Genomic DNA, 18132 nt, shown 5'->3' with positions numbered 1-18132 from the left:
GCTTAACCAAATGATATTCAACGAAGGATCAATCAGACCATTCATCTTCAGCAAACCAGAGAGCAGGTGTATGACAGAGCTCAAATGTTACAAGAAAGGCTAAAGCAGGCGTTTGATAAGAGGACTAAGGCTGAGGATTTCTTTATTGCCAATAAAGTGTTAAGGTGGGACTCACGACGAGAAGACAAGGGAAAGCATGCCAAGTTTGACTTTCTGTGGAAAGGCCCATTTGTCATCAGCGCTATTCAAGGCAATAATACATATTTTCTCAAGCCTCTAGATGCCTGCGGAGCTGAAGAGGGCCCTGTGAATGGCCGCATGCTGAAGCATTACCTTGATCCAGTGATCTAAGGGATACAGGGTTCTGATATATATATTTGTATATTAATGTGTGTACATATAAGCGTTTTTCTTTTATGTTTTTATAAGCAATCCGATTGCTTCGAACCAAGTAGCGAAGTTATGGAGGTAGAGCAACGCAAGTCCCCCATTTCAAAGCTCTATCTTTGCATTGATTTTGAGAAAAGACCGCAGTCCCGAAGAAAAGACCCAAAGGAACGTGACATTCGAAGCCTCTGTTCTTTTGAAATGAAGTTCAAAGAGAAGCACATCAATTTTTCCCCCAGCTATGAACTTACTTCAAAGGGTGCACAAGGAAGGTTTTGATATACTTTAAATGCTCTCAATGGTAAAGGGGCAGCGCTATCATTTATAACAGCGGGTTCAAATAAAAATGCTGCATTAATGCTTCCAACTCTTCAGTCAATAGTATCAAAACAGGGGAACGTTTGCTTTTAGTGTTACATCTACAGCCTGTTCAAAGACAAAATTAAGAGGAGTTGCTCCTGTTGGTTCCCTTTTTATGTGAACTTCAAAAATGCAGTTCTAAAACAAAAGTGGACGCAATATCAAGCACGCAGAAGAAAGCAGGCGATGCTTTATTTTTCACAATATTTCAGGTGAAGGAGAGTGTTGTTCAGATCTCAACGTTCCAGTCATTTAGCAGTTAGCACAGAATAAGTTTTCGACGCGCAGCAACTACAAAAGATCAAGGTAGTCTGACATGCTGTTCTTGGCTTTTCACAAGGAAAAGCCATCCCCAAGTGGACCCATTGTTAGCCTCCTACTGTATCAGGTTAATCATCTTTCATGATCGACATTTTTACATGCCAAATATGTCGTACTATGCATGTTGCAATGCTCCATATTTGCTACAGATGACCAGAGAAGTATGCATGAAGGTGTGCCAGTTTTAATGCTACTGCTTTGTTCCAGTTTTGATAAGGAATCCATTTTGATCAGTTTTCAGTTAAGGGTAGGCCAAAAAGCTTAATCTTGGCCTCCCTAGGTTTCATGCATGTTGTAGAATATAGAGAATGAACATCTGTCCAAACAGCTTAATCTTGGCAGATTTGTAGTTAGGTAGAGAAACAAGGGTGCTCAACAGCTTAATCTGAGCCCCTGGCTGAAATAAGTGTAGAAGTAGATAGGAGCACAAGCAACAAGAAAGAAAGAAAAGCTGGGTATGCTAGTTCAAGTGCACCCAAACCAAAAAGAAGAGAAAATGCTAGGTGAGTAGGCCGGGTAGGTAGCTTTGTGGTTGCAGAATCATGACTTGTGATACATTTCAGATTTTCAAGTGTCATATCTATTCATATCACAAGTTTGAGGCAGTTTTCCATTTGAAGGACTTCAAGCGAGGCATGTCTAACTTCCCCTTCCTCCTCTATCCCCAAGTCACTCATTAACTTCCCCTAAAAGAGATCAAGATCTGCTTGATACCTCTTAAATTCATCATTCTCCATATCATTTGCCTTGGTGGAGATTTGCTTCACTCAAGGAATGTTCAAACTTTTTCTATCAATCATTCTCCCCCATTGATAGCCTAAGACATCATTCTTAGCGCTTTTTCTCACCACTATCATATTAACTACTAAATTTATTATGTAAGTCCCTATCTATTTCCCCTTCCCCTACTAAAACTATGTATATAACTCCCCTGTATACTTATCCCTTCCCCTTGGTTGAAAAATAACCATATATATCCTCGGGAATTGCTAAGTTTATCTGAAACTCAGCAAGAACCCTCATTGACCCCTCTAACCATCTTCCAAATGCAAAAGGACTCATTCCTTTGCATAGTTTACCTTCATATGTATAAAAATCATCCCTTTGGCCTTGGTTTGCCTTTATAAGGCATGAAACCCTCTTTGGCCACTAAACCCTCTCAAAACACATCACATTCCTCCTAAATGCCTTTGGACTCCTTCCAAGGCATGAAAGTTGCCAAAAACCATGCAAAAACCATTAAAAACCTTCTACAAATGAAAAAATCCTCCCTTTTTTGGCTATCAGACCCCTTCCGATGCCTTAGAATCCATCCGAAACACCAAAGGGTACCCCTCCGAATTCATTTTTCCTTTGCATTTTAACAAAATGCATTCTCCGATGAGAAAAGAATCTATTTGGTCCCCCTCCAATGCGATATCACTATCGGGAGGGGGCAGTGGCATATTATAAGCGAAAATGGCTAAGTCTCAAGGCATGGGTTATAATGGGCCGTCGATCACCGATACAACGACCAAATCTCAACCCTCTATCGCCCCTGCCGATCCAATGGCCCGGATCATTTCGACGATCGCCCATTTCGACGATCACATATATGTCAACCCTCTGCCCCGCCGATTGCCGAAGTCTCAATATAATCGCAGCCATTCATTTTTGGGCCCCAGATCAACGGACCATATGTAATTGCATCGCTCCCATATGGCTCCGACCAGCGGAGCCGAAAAGTAATAAAGCGCGGCATAAATATATTTTGGGTCCGATGGGTTTCGACATTTTTATGTGGCAACCCCATGACCCCACCGATAGAAAAATGTCGTCCATCGCCATCACCAAATCAACGGCCCATGTTTGTTCGGCGAACACCCCTTATTTTTGGCTCTGATATTCCGGAGCCGAAATATTATAAAGGCGGGTCTTATAAAAGCCATCGGGTCTGTAAGGTCCCCGGGCATAGCAAAAGGAGAGGGCTCCCGACAGGCTGGAGCCGAAAAGTTATAAAGGGCAGTTTTAAGGGATTTTGGGTCCGCATATTGATTTTGTTAAAATCCGCGGATATGAAATCGCTGACGGACCGGACCCGATATCCATAATGAAAGGGCATATAAGCATTTTGGGTTCGTGGCATTTCGGCGGTTTTATGTGTTGGGACCAATGGTCTGCCCCGATGCAATTTAGCGCCAGCCATTCGATCGGCCCCACGCTGGATCCAACGGCCAAGATTTAATGATTGCTACAGTGTCCACTTAAGCGCCAAATTTTCACAATTTCGAAGTGTTTTGAGAGCATTTTCATATTATGATAAAATGGCCATTGTTTAAGGTTTGTGTGCAGCGCTCCCGCCCGCCACAACCCATAAGGGAAATCATACATCCTTAAGCCATTTAGGATCGCTCCAAGCCCAGTTTTGCTCCAGGGGGCCAGTCTCGGCCTCGGCACAGTTGGCAACACTTTTTCCTCCTGTTTACACCATTTTTCAAAACGTTTAAGGCTAGTTTTGATCGGCCACAGCGCCGATAGCATTCCAAAGGCCACGGGAACCTTTGCAGTAGCTAATTTTGCATTAAAAGGCAGAAAAGGGGTGATTTGACAGTGTAAACTGTATCAGAGGAAAGAGAAGGCTCAAGTGCATGTCAAAGGGTATCGGGAAAGTGACAGACAATATCAGTATTGCGGTTCAAAGTAGATGAAGGCAGAAAGGCCCCAGTAGTTATAACAAAGCATCATTGAGCTGTAATGGCTCACCAACTCACAGATTTTGGCCACTTAAGGCAACAGGACCACTTGAAGGCAGATTAAAGGATTTCAACGCAGATTTATGACAAGTACAATGGTCCCAGTCGCATTTTGGAGCAGCGTTGCTTCCTTAATTACGCAGTTATCACATAGAGGACAGCTCGTGGCTCAAGGCACTCTTTCAGTCCATTTTTGAAGCTGCAGGACCATGTGCAACCCTAAAGAGCCATTTTGATGAGGCTGCTCCCTCATGCACAACAGTTTTAAGTTATTTCATGCATTTATTTCCAACATAGATTAGGATCAATGACATTGACTGCACAGATCTCTTTTGATCTGTTTTCAGAGATATTTTTGAGATATTTTTCCCCCTTGACAGCTGTTTAAGGGAATTTTGTAGCTATTTTTCTTTATATACCACCCTCTGCACAGTTTTAAGGGTTGGTTGGTGGTATGACTCCTCTAGAGACTCGTTCTGTATCTGATATGATTTCTTTAATCAAAGACTGCTAAAAGATTGGAGGATGGACTGTTTGAAGTGTTGTTAATGGTTGAAGAGTGAATGATGGAATTCATGTGCTGCTATATAGATCAATAAGTGTTTCTCACCTCTGTTATTTCAATTTCATACATGCTCAAGTCACAAAACAAAATATTGGTTTAGAATTTGCTTAGCTGCGCTCTATGCTCAGTGTCTGTGGCTTCTTAATATTTTCCTCTTGATTTAGGCATAAATATGAATTCCTTTATGGCTCATGTTTGATCTATTTCACATATGAATGACGGTTGTCTAAGAATTCTTAGTTGCTCCTAGATAGAGCTCATTCATCTTCCCTCTGTTAAGCTAAGTGAGAGATTCTTTCCTTAGCCCTCATTCTATCCTTTTAAACTTAAGTGTTGTTTCATGAGTAGCTACCTTGCTCCTCATTCCTCTTGTGACCAAGAAAACGCACCAACAGTCTCACTCCATGACTCCATGCCCAATGGTTTGAAACTTACCACACTATGCATTGCCTCTCTACTTGAAAACATCCTCCTTCCCACGAAACATAAAAAAAACACCTTGAACTCAATAGCTAGCCTAATATCATCTTCAACAAAGCTAAATCATAAAGAGAGAGCCCTCTCTGACTGCAGGTAGGCTAGGACTTGCAGTCCAAAGATTGGTTTGTGGTTACCTCGACCGTATCCCTTTAAGGAGCTTTAGGGACAACCTGAGTGATAACATCTGCCATCGAGCAGAGCTCCTCTCCTTCGTTGTCCAAGCTTTCGTCGATGTACATACGACTTTTTGTTTTATTTTGTATTTCATTTGCATGGTATCTGGTTAGGGTTAGTTGTATATAATTTTTTTTTTAATTTCATTTGATTTTCGACTTGTTAGGCCCCTTTTATTTTTTTATTTTGTTTTATTTTTGTTTTGTTGTTTTGATTTTGATTTTTTTTAACTTATTGATTTGATTTTGATTTTCTTATTTTAATTTATTTTGATTTGTGGTTTGGATTTTATTATGATTTTCATTTAAAAAATCATTAATAATCGTAAAAATATAAAAAAATAAAAAATATAAAAAAAAATAATTATAAAACAATTAAAAAATCTAAAAATTAAAAAATCTAAAACAAATAAAAAATCTAAAACATTTGAAAAAAATCTAAAACATTTAAAAATATATAAAAAATTTAAACTCTGGTGACTAAGGAATTAAATTAAAGGGATTCACGCATTCACATTAAAATTTTTAATGTGGCCTATGGCCCATTAAAATTTTAATTTATTAACCCTTTTGATTTATTTACTTCTTCAATTTGTCTAAAGAACAATTAAATTGTTTATCTGATGTTCCTTGTTTTATTTTCATGGTAAGTAATTTTTCTATGGTCGAGGTGCGATAAAGGTTTTAAATTATATTGACTATTGGAGAAAGATATTTTTCTAGATTATCCTGTATGTCAAAGTTTTGAGCAGTTTACATTTAGTCATCCATGATTGTCCTTATTCGTCACATTTGTAAATTGCTTTGGATAACTTGTTATTATTTAGTCTATGGTTAATTCAAATTAAAAGCATTGGTCTGTAGTCATTTTTATCTTATGATCATGTCTTATTTTAATCTATCTATCTCATTTGACCGAGACTCGCTTTAGATTCATAAAGTTGTCCATCATTAAAATTTCCTAGAGCATGTGTTTCATAGGCTATGCTCATCCATTTACCTTAGGGACTACCCCCCTTGATTTGTCTAGGAGAGAGTCTAAATAGAGTGAGTAAGGATTAAGAGTGACAACCCGTACTCTGAGCGTTGTCATGGTGCCTAGACACCTTGTGTGACAAAATTTTTTGGTACCGTTGCTGGGAATATTTTATTATCTGCGTTTCAACGACATTTCCTCATCATTCTTGTCATTTCTCATCTTTTCATCTGAGCCGGCAATGACAACATTTTTTGGCGTCGCTACCAGGGATAGAGTTTTTTTGTTCTCGGTTTCCTCGACATTGTTTTATTCATCTCACCGTTTTAATCATCTCATCATTTCCGCCATTCATTAGCCCGTCAAGTGGCACAACATTTCCTGGAATCATTTGATCTATTCACCACCTTATCTTTCATCATCTCAATAATCATTTCATCCGCACTTTTAACACCTGGAAATTTCGGTTCGTTTCTTGTTTGGGTGGCAACTCCACTTATTCATCCATTATTTGTTAGATAAGAAGCCCTACCTTATATCCATATGCTCTTTCCTTTTAGATCCTAGAGCTAGATTCATGTTCAAGTAGCGACTCCACTTCTTTCATTTCTTACAAGAATTTCTACTAGAAGCCTGCTTCTTGTGCATCTCTTGATTTTCTTGAGCAAGGGTTTCTCTCTAGCATCCATTTAGTCCCTCCTTATCCCTTTAAGAAATTCAGCATGGATGACTTGTTTACCCCGTGTCATTTTATTAACTTTCCCCATGATATGCTGGAAGAGGCCATTCATAAATTGCATTTGTTTTGGGGTTGTGATTTAGTCACTACTAGAAATCATCTATGCAGGGTTACTCATACAATAATTAGTTATTGTAGTTCTTCCAAATATAAACTTGAAGATGTCAAGATGCATCTATTTGCCTTTTCTTTAGAGGGTGATGATTTGAATTGGTTTCATAGTTGTCCTGAAGATTCTTTCACTTCTTTACAAGACATCATCAATGCTTTTAAAGATAGATATGAACATCAAAGTAGCCTTCCTTGTGCCCCTAATATTATGAAAAAAGATGAAAGTGATCTTGTAAAGGATCCAAGTGTCAATGAAATATTTCAAGACAATTCTCCATATCAAAATGTGCCATCCACTTGTACCGTTGTAAGACAAATCCATGATAGTGGAAAAGAAGTAACAAGTTACCAAATCAATGTCGACAATAAAAGGGAGAATGATAAGCATCTTATAGAAGAACTAAATCAGTTGGTTAAATACATGTAGTTTAGTCAAACACAACTTGTAAAAAAATATGGAGCTTAATTAAGAAAAAATTATAACTGATTACGTCAAGGATATGAGAACTATGTACACTAAACTAGAAAAACATGATGAGGAGATGGAAATCATGAAAATTAAACACTCTGATCACGTAGCCACCGTAGTAGAAAAGTGTTCTCAGAATATGGAGGCTATGAGGATCGATATGCAGAGTCATCATGTTGAGGAAATGGAAAACATGAAAGCTAATCATGACAGAGAAATGAGCTCTATGCAAAATTGTTTGATGACCATAAAAAAAAGATAATGAAAAAGTAATAAAAGATATGGAAGCTGGTCAGATATGTTTTCAGAATAAGTTATTGACCATGGAAGAAAAATATGCCAAGGAAGTCATTGTTATGAAGATTGAACACTCTAACGAGATGGATGCCATAACAATACAGGTACAAAAATTTCAGCATCAATCAGAGGATGAAAGAAACAAGGAAACGTCAACAAATCATAAGCCTCCTTGTCTACTGCAGCAAGCTCCATCTTATTATGAGGAGGTCATTTGTTCCACTGAAAAGTGGCTAATTGAAAGTGACCCAAAGAAAATGGAAATTAATAAGAATCAGATGCAGAATGAAGAAAGACATGTCATGCATATCTTACATCATCTGAGAGTTTTGAAGTAGAATGTTCCACATCATCAGTGATACAGCTTGCCACAAAGAAAAGACTCAAGAGAAAGAGAATGAGAAATTGGTTTGATGCATCTAATGGTCACGATTAGCTTGATTTTTGGATATGAAAAAGTCCTATTGTGTGTAGAACTTGACATGTCACATCTGAGAAACAACCAAAAGATTTTCCTGAAAGCAGACAAATGCTCAATATGCATTATATTGAACACATTTGATGCCATGGGGCATCTTTGTATTATATTTCTAACCTTATACCCTATTATTTCAGTATTTCATTTTGTAGTTAGATTTGTGTTTTTCATTCTATTAGATAGTTAATAAATGAAGAGCTTATATCTTTCCCGTGCTTAACGTTATATGCTAATTTTTGGATGGATGCTACTTATGTTATGTTGTGTGTTCCTTGGATGCATATTCTGGATTCTCACATTCCTCCGGTGCAGCAACGTGTCCCCAAGTAGCGCCATCTATTGACCACTACGTGTCAATGACCCATAGAAGTACACCTCCTTTTTTCTCAAAAGGGATAGTGCTTGATCGACGCGTCCGTGTTGTTCAACTATCATCATTATCCTGATCATCATGTTATACTGTAAACAATTTATGTGTGTGTATAATGTAAATAATCTCGGCAGATCCGTGTCATGTATGTAATTACCTAGATAAACTTACTTTTCTGGTGATGATCTACATTCTAGAAGGTTTCTTGTCTCACCGATCCATTCTTGGATGGTCGACAGATTTTTCCTTCAGCCTTACCCCAAAGCTGGAATGGATTTTGTCACTGGGATCTTAGGTGAGTCCTAGTGTTCTAAATCGAGTCTATGTAAAAGTGATTTGGGAATAATCCTAACTATTTGGTTAGGTTATTTTATTACAAATTTCTTGGTTTGTTGGATTATATTTTATTTTATTACAAATTGCTTAGTTTGCTGGATTATATTTGTGTCGCAGAGATGGGTAGTATATGAGGATTTTTAAAAATGGGTTTCCCCCTTGAGATGTAAAAAATGTGAAAATCATGATGTAAAGTGCCTTGAGGGTTGGAAAAATAATTTATCCCCTCATAGGTTAATTAATTAAATTTTCTGGCCAAGAATTAATTAAAATCATAAGCCATAAATCTAATTAATTCTAGGTCTTAGGTAAATTTAAATTCTCTGAAGGAAAAATTCATCGATCCTTAAAAAATAAATTTTAAGAGGTCCAGGGACTAAGGTAAATTAATTATTTTGATAAATTTTAAGCCTTTGATCCCTGGGGTTAAGTCAAAGTCAAAATTTTGAGGAAATTAATTCAAAAATTTAATTTTTGAATTAATTAAAATGCATTTAATTGAAAAATTCGAATTTCTTCAAGAATTTAAAATTTCGAGGAATGAGATTAAAAGAAATTTTGATCCTCATCGACGATCGAGATTGCTTTGACAAGGATTACTCGAACTAGCTGTTGGAGGATTTATCTTTAAATAGGAAGTCATTCGTCAGTAAATTCATCCGACCTCTGAGTCGTGTGCTAAGTTAAAAGCTCTCGTGCAAATTTTATTCATATAATAAAGAAAGACTTTGGGGTTAATTTTCGCCCGTGTTACTCTTCATGGAAATATTGTAAGATGTATCGTTTTCATGTGCAAATTTTTTTAGCCTTTAATGATAGCTTCTAAAGAGTGATTTGAATACAGGTATCTTACTCAGTCGTTGGGGTTTAAGTGATAGTTTAAATTTTGAATGTAGTAGTAGGTATCTCTATTTGTCTAAATTTTATTGTCATTTTTTCGCTCTATTTTGATGGTTGAATTGAGTTTGGCAGGAAAGTCTTCATTTTTAGGTCATCGGGCATTCGGGGAACTTTTCAGTTGGACGAGCCAACTCCCAATTTGTGTTTTCTGAAGAGCCCATCTTAATTTCATCCTAGGGTTATCATAAGATTTTTACTAATGATGCATGAAGGGTTTTGAGCTTAGCACCTGCTTTAAACTTTAATTTTATTATTTTATTTTATGTGGGAAATTGATAAATCTAGCGATTGAGAGCCTCAAATTATCAGATTTGGGAGCAGAGTTGGACTCACACTCATCAGATCTGATAGATTTGTCATTCTTGTATATAGATCTATAATTATTTTTGGTTTTCTGACTTGGGTTTTTCTGGGTTTTAGTTTTATCATTGTATGTATCGTTTGGGTGTTTTTTTTGTTTCCTTATAGCTATAAATCTGACGAGGAAATCTGTGTAGAGTCCAGATCTAGGTCTTGGAGGGTAAGATCTAGATTTCTGGGGTTCGTCAAAATTATCTTTGCAGGGATATTATCCAGATTTTTTTTGTGCAGTCCAAGGGTTTAATTTAATTTTCATCTGGAAATAATTTAAATTTTTTAAGGGTTTCACTGGTCAATCTTAAGCAGAGGTATAAGATCTTCATTTGGAAATTTCCCTTCGGTTCTTTTTCTGCCTAGGGCTTTGAATTTCTCTTGCAAAAAAAAATCAATTTTATTTTTATGGTCACAGCCTTTTTGTTGCTACCTGCAATCTACTGTCCCTACCCTTACTGCCTTCCTGATGTCATCAAACCCTTGCTGTGTGTTGCCTTAAACCCATACTATCATCATTGTCCCCCACGTCGTGGAGTCTCCCCGCGGTCACCCTATTCAACCTGCTATCCCTGTAGATTCCCTCACCTACCCTCATTGTTCCTCATCCCTTTGGCCTATGTTGTGCTACTCTTTATGTACCCACCTACAGCTCCCTCATCCGTTAACAGATCCCTCTCATACACTACCCACAACCTCTGATTTCTTTAGCCATATTCTATCTGCATGTACCTTCATCTATTGCCTTCCTCTTCCATTGTCTCGACCTACAGAAATCTCTAACCCTTTTGATTTATTTTACTTCTTCTATTCGCCTAAGGAATATTTAAATTTTTTATGTAAAGTTCCTTGGTTTCTTTTCACGGTAAGTAATTTTTCTATGGTCAAGGTGCGATAAAGGTTCTAAATTATATTGACTATTGGAGAAAGGTATTTTTCCAGATTATCATGCATGTCAAAGTTTTGAGCAATTTACATTTAATCATTCATGATTGTCCTTATTCATCACATTTGTAAATTGCTCTAGATAACTTGTTATTATTTAGTCTATGGTTAATTCAAATTAAAAGCACTGGTCTGTAGTCATTTTTATCTTATGACTGTGTCTTATTTTAATCTATCTATCTCATTTGACCGAGACTCACTTTAGATTCATCAAGTTTTCCATCATTAAAATCTCCTAGAACTTGTGTTTCACAGGCTATCCTCATCCATTTACCTTAGGGACTACCCACCTTGACTTGTCTAGGAGAGAGTCTAAATGGAGTGAGTAAGGATTAAGAGTGACATCCCTTACTCTGAGGATTGTAGAGGTTCCTAGACACTTTGTGGAACAACGGGCCCCTTGGAAAGGTGAGTGGTCAGTAAATGGCACACCCCACTAAATGGTTCCAATCTCCATCACCCTTCAATTACGTAACAAAATCTACTTTTATTTCATTCACAAGCTATAAAACTAAGATTGTTTAGATGTGAAACATTCAAGATACTCCACATTATCATTTTCTAGCACATCCCTTCCCAGGGAAACAAATGTTCTCGTGGGCTGATTGTGTGGCCTCTCTCTAGAAAAGTTGATATAAAAGGAATTTTTTGTGGACGTCATGGCTCAACCTATCCTTTTCATAATCCTCTCGAGACCTTTGTAAAAGTTATTCCAGGTTAACCACAACTATACACGTTGTGGCATCAAATTTTTTTATCATCATACAATTGTAGGTTGAATTAGGCCATACAATTTTATTTCTTCCATGTAAGTATGTGAACCAGTAACATTCCTTCCTTGTCTTATGGTTTCATTACCATAGCATTATGCAGACAATCTAGGGAGCCTTTGACAACTCATCAGTAGACTACATCCAAAATGTTTCCCTTTCATGCTTGCCATTTGATGTGTAGATCTTGGTTAGCCCAACAAGTTGACCATCTAGGATAAATAAAGTGAAAACAAGTTATTTGGGTAGAGTCTGTCCCATTCTCAATAATCTCATAAGCCAACCAAGGAGATATTAACCAGAAGAATTAAAAAAAGCATTCAACCAGATTACATGGAAGGCTTTTCTCAAGAAAATTCTTGTGTTTTGACTTTGTAACTTCTATTCTTGTAGACAAAAATAGAATATTTCTTAATTCTAAGCGAGCTTGGGACTTGAATGTGTTTTCTGCAAAGTAAAACATGCACTAGATGTTCAATGAGGTAACTTAACTGAGAAAAGGAAGGGATGTCTGCCATCTCCTCCTCATTATCTTAAATGAAGCAAAAGCAATAAACAACACACAACATGTACACCAACTCAAACCCTAGCATCAATGGCCATTGTTTCTTATCACATTCCTTGCTTTTCTATTTAATATTTTGTTGTGAACAATATGTATCACAATTATTAATCTAGACCCAAAATCTATTTAAAAATAATTTGAGTAAGCCTGTGTAGATGTTTTAACTTCTGCACATTAATTTTTCTAATGTACATAACTATTCTTTTATTCTTTTATGGGATAAGAAGCATTTGTGTAAGACCAGAACGATGCACTTGCTATGTAGTCTGCAATTAGCAAGGAACTACAGATGGAAATTGATGAGTATCTGTTATTAGATGCCAAAGTTTGTTGGCACCTTCAGTTGTTGCATGTCGGCCTTCTAGTTAGTCCTTTGTCAATCTGTCCAAGAGCACATAGATATTCATAAATGAAGGAAGAAAAATAAACAATATGAACTCTCATCTAGACCATTACAAGTGGGCAAAGAACCTCTTACATCTTATTAATACTACTGAGTTGATAATGAATTACATTAATAGTTTGTTCGTCATATTCTCCTCATTCACATCATGCTTAATGTTGTGCTTTTCTTAAATTTCTTAACGGGAAGGGACTTTATAACATCACAGTTGACTAAAACTAGTTCCATTTAGACTTTTTGATGGTTTGTGTGGGGGCTTGAACCTGTTATTTGTTTATTTGAGAGCCAACTTTGTCAAATAACTTACAGGACATGGTTTGTCTGCAGGGAGCTTTTACACATCAAGATTTTGTAGGACACAAGGGTAGTAACAAAGCTCATGATCTACAGGTTGGACACTTTTCAATCTCTTGTGGTTTTGATGAAATTTCCTTTAAGGTCAATAAGGATCGATCTGAGAATTGAGTATTAGAACTAGGTCATTGGAATTTGTGATAACCTTTTGAGTAAAAATTTATTGTGTTGTGCAGTCAATGACAACTGGAAGAGGTATAGTCCACTGTGAAATGCCAGCAAGAAAAGGGGTCCATATTGGCTTCCAACTTCTGGTAAATATTTCATCAAAAGACAAAATGTAAGTACCTTTGTTTCTAAGAAGATAATTTATTTAAGATTCTCTATTTCTAATTCAGTTACTAACTTATAAGGCATTGGTTTTCTGTATAGGATTGAACCTGCATATCAAGAATTGGATCGTAAAGACATACCAAAGGTTGAGAAAGATGGTTTTAGAGTGGTTGTTATAGCTGGAGAAGATTTGGGCATTAAGTCCCCTGTATACACCCGAACTCCAAAAATGTTCTTGGATTTCACAATGAAGCAAGGATTTGTTCTTCATCAACTTGTTCTAGAGGGTTGGAAGGCATTTGCCTATGTTTGCTAAGGTGAGGCAATTTTTGGAGATCTTAGTTCATCAGCTATTAATGAATTGACATCTGGTAATGGATTGAGTGTTTGTACAAGTCAAATATTCCCTGCAGATTCATCTTAATTGGGGGGAAGCCACTTAATGAACCAGTCATTCAATATGGTCCCTTTGTTATGAACAATAAACAAGAAATAATTCAGGCTATTGAATATTATCAATGTTCCAAAAATGGATTTGAGAGAGTTGTTGACAGGCATTCTGATCCTATTGAGCTTAATGATGTTGAATAGAAATCATATTGAATTCAAAACTATGATACCAAAATTACTGTTGTTGACATGCCTTCCAGAGGATAAGATATAATGCTTTAGAAGTACATTCACAAAGTTGTTTCCCTATATTGTTTTGCCTTGGTTTGTTTCTTGTTGAATTCTTTCATTACTTTTTAAACCATAATCAAATATTCTACATTTCTTGTTATCGATTTATTCTAATAGTAAATTGTTTCATTTTGCGGCAATTAGTAGAATGATTTTGGAAATTTGTATTTGTTTCATTCTCATTGGAAATTATTCCTTTTTGTATTTTTTCTCTTTCGTTCATTGATTGTCTAGACTTAGGAGTAAGTATGAAATTCCTTTGATAAGATCTTGGCCAACTTTATTCTAAATTTTCATATGCTCTTTTGCTAGGTGACTTGACATTTGAGGCTTTGTCTAATAATCTCTACCTATCTTATGCTCCTTTATTTTTTGCGATTCAAAAACCAACTTGTAATGACTAAAACAACTTGTTTTCAATCTCTTCTTTGGCACTCAACCATTTTATCATTGTTTTAAGTGCAAAAATTTCCCATGGTGTCCTTTTTTGCCAACATTATGAGAAATCTTTAGCTCGTCAGTCTTTAATGTTCATTGAGTGCAAGAAAGCATTGAATTGAGCTCCTTTGGCTCAAAAAACTTCATCCCGTAATTGCCTTAGTCTGGTCATCTAAATCTGTTTTCCAACATCACAATGGTTGTTCTGTAGGATTTGGGATATGTATTCCAAGTCATTAACGATCCTACTATGATTTTGATGAACATTGGAAATTTGGCACCTATGGCCCCTTAGAAAGGCGAGTGGCCAGTAAATGGCATCCCCCCACTAGATGATCCAAATCTCCATTTCCCTTCAACCTGCATAATGAATTGTACTTTTATTTTACAAGCTATACAACTAATATTGTTTAGATGTGATTCAGGATATCGTGCATTCTCATTTTGTTGCACATCCCTTCCTACAGAAATAGGGAAACAAATGTTTTGATTGGATGATAGTGTGGCCTCCCCTAGAAATTTTATGGGCTTCTCTCTCGCAAAGTTGAAATAAAAGGAATTTTTCCTGGAGAGCATGGCTCAATCTAGCCTTTTCATAATCCTCTCGAGGCCTTTGTAAAAGCTATTCTACGTTAACCACAACTATACACATGATGGCATCAAAATTTGTTATGGCCATACAACTCTGGGGTTGAATTAGGCCATAAAAGTTTATTTCTCCCATGAAAGTATGAACCAATAATATTTCTTTCCTTGTCTTATGGGTTCTCTACCATAGTTTTTTTCACATAATCTAGGGAGCCTTTGGAAACTCATTAGTAGACTGCGTCCAAAATGTTTCCATTTCATGCTTGTCATTTGATTTGTAGATCTTGGTTAGCCCAACAAGCTGACTATCTAGGATAAAAAAAGTCCAAACAAGATATTTGGGTATAGTCTATCCCCTTCTCAATAATCCCATAAGCCAACCAAGGAGATATTAACCAGAAAAATTAAAAACAACATTCAACAAGATTACATGCAAGGCTTTTCTCAACAAAATATTGTGCTTTGACTTTGTAACTTTGACTTCTTGTAGACAAAAATAGAAGCTCAATCAATGTTAAGAGAGATTTGAACTAGAATGTGTGTTTTCTACGAAGTCATACATGACCTAGATGTTCCATGATGTAACTTCATTCAGAAAAGGAAGGATATATTCCATCTCCTCCTCATTATATTTAAGGCTTTCCAAAATCTATAAGGGTTTGAATTTTCAGTTATTTATGCAAATCAGTGGTCCAAGTTGGCGATATTGGCCTCTTTAGAAGACCATTAGTTGAGTATTTAATCAATGGGTTCAAAAGAGGACCAGAGAGCAAGCTCTATGACCATCACATTGTGAGGAAGGCATCAAGGTGGGGTCAGCCATTTTTTTTTCGGTGGGAACTTACTGGAGACACCTACAGTAGGGGCTTTGGCAACATGAGCCTTTAAAGAACCATTTTTCTTTTTATTCTTTTTTTTTCAAACTACTTTCCCCCTTTCACTGTCAGTTTTACTAAGGGTTGAAGAACCACTTTGATCTTGGACAGCTTGTGTGACAAGTTCAAGAGTTTGTGTGTAGGTGGTATGCTAGGCCATCATCAACTGATAGTTCTATATTTTGTCGTCTAGACATTGGACTAAAAGCATGTAGTTGGGAGGTGGTTGTACTTCACTAATTATTGTTTCATCATCTTATCCCCCTCCTAGAGGAAGACAAATTCCTTCTAGTACTTGGAAAGGTTGTTGAAGAAGAAAACCCCTTTCTGGGGCTGAGTTAAAAATTGTGAAGACTCATGGCAGGTAAACCCTCCAATCCATGTAGAAAATGGCTTTGGGGAAATTCTAGGATTGGATGGAAGGTGGGGAAACTCTACCTACACTGGATAAAAAAGTTGAGTTAAAAATTGTGAAGACTCATGGCAGGTAAACTCTCCAATCCATGTAGAAAATGACTTCCAAGAATGGTTAGGATTGCATGGAAGGTGGGGAAACTCTACCCACATTGGATAGCAAATTTGGGCCATCCAAATCACCAAGTAACTATCTTCACGTTGAGAAACATAGCCAAAGTATTTTTACACACCCAGGGTCTATGGTATTAACTTAATGGACATTACCCTTTTTGGTAAACTGAAACAGGAAGAAGACCGTAGTTGGGCTTGTTGTTTAGAGGATGATCTGCCCCTGCAATTCCCAAGCCTTCTTAACCTAAATTTTAATGACAAACTTTTGTGTAACCCTTCCAACCAACTACCCTAGTAGGGATTGCTCTCTAAAAGCAATAAATATTATGTGATTTCTCTTTATCTTCTACCTTTGAATGACATTTTGTTTACTAATTTTTAGCTTCAATGGTTTTTTTTATGTCACAATACTTCTCAAATTTATGCTTTACAATGTTTATTTTACAACATATAGTACCATTGTTAGTTAAAATATTTTAAGTATATGATCTTGAATATATAAATAAATTTACATAACCACTTTTTAATAATTTTGAGGGCTTTCATAAGTTTCAAATTCAAGTGATAGTACATGAACTCCTCACACTATTATTTATAAAGGTGGTTGGATTCTAATATAATAGAACAACATTACATTTACTAAAAGGTTCACCTTCTTAAATGATGACATAGGTTATTTATCACTCCCATAAACCTCACACCAAAGAAATTATGAAAATCAAGCCTTTCCATGAAAAATAGATATAAACATTCTCATTTTAACATTCCAAATACAAAATAATTTTTAAGAATGGTATCTTTCAATGAAAGAAATAGATATAAACATTCTCACTTTAATATTCCAAATAAGTTTTAAAAATGGTATAATGTTCACATACACCTTCACCTTTTCGTTTCCCATTAAAATAGACAGTTAATCCACATCGAATGACTTCCTAACACTGACCTATCTTACACATAAATATATGATACACGAAATTGTGATATTCTCGTTGATATTTTCTTTTGATGTTATTATCATAGGATTTGGGATATGTATTCCAAGTCATTAACGATCCTACTATGATTTTGATGAACATTGGAAATTTGGTAGCTATGGCACCTTAGAAAGGCGAGTGGCCAGTAAATGGCTTCGCCCCACTAGATGATCCATATCTCAATTTCCCTTCAACTTGTGTAACGAATTGTACTTTTCTTTCACAAGCTATACAACTAATATTGTTTAGATGTGATTCAAGATACCGTGCATTCTCATTTTGTTGCACATCCCTTCATAGGGAAATAGGGAAACAAATGTTTTGATGGGATGATAGTGTGGCCTCCCCTAGGATTTTTATGGGCCTCTCTCTCGCAAAGTTGAAATAAAAGGAATTTTTCTTGGAGATCATGGCTCAATCTAGCCTTTTCATAATCCTCTCAAGACCTTTGTAAAAGTTATTCTAGGTTAACCACAACTATACACATCATGGCATCAAAAGTTGTTATGGTCATAAAACTCTGGGTTGAATTAGGCAATAAAAGTTTATTTCTCCCATGTAAGTATGAACCAGTAATATTCCTTTCCTTGTCTTATGGGTTCTCTACCATAGTGTTCTGCAAACAATCTAGGGAGCCTTTGGAAACTCATCAGTAGACTACGTCCAAAATGTTGCCCTTTCATGCTTGTC

The 18132-nt window shown here is 36.4% G+C and overlaps 1 pseudogene; it reads left to right on the top strand.

Moving 5' to 3' along the window:
- The window catches only part of LOC149239652 (pirin-like protein), a 52667-nt pseudogene extending 38721 nt beyond the window's left edge, over nucleotides 1-13946 (top strand).
- The last annotated feature ends 4186 nt before the right edge of the window (nucleotides 13947-18132 follow it).

Source organism: Pinus tabuliformis, chromosome 8, assembly GCF_031772625.1.
Source record: "Pinus tabuliformis cultivar Carrire ecotype Pingquan chromosome 8, CPIR1, whole genome shotgun sequence".
In the NCBI taxonomy this organism is placed as follows: domain Eukaryota; kingdom Viridiplantae; phylum Streptophyta; class Pinopsida; order Pinales; family Pinaceae; genus Pinus; species Pinus tabuliformis.
Note: the sequence above shows the minus strand (reverse complement) of the source record. Positions and strands in the feature narration are given on the sequence as shown.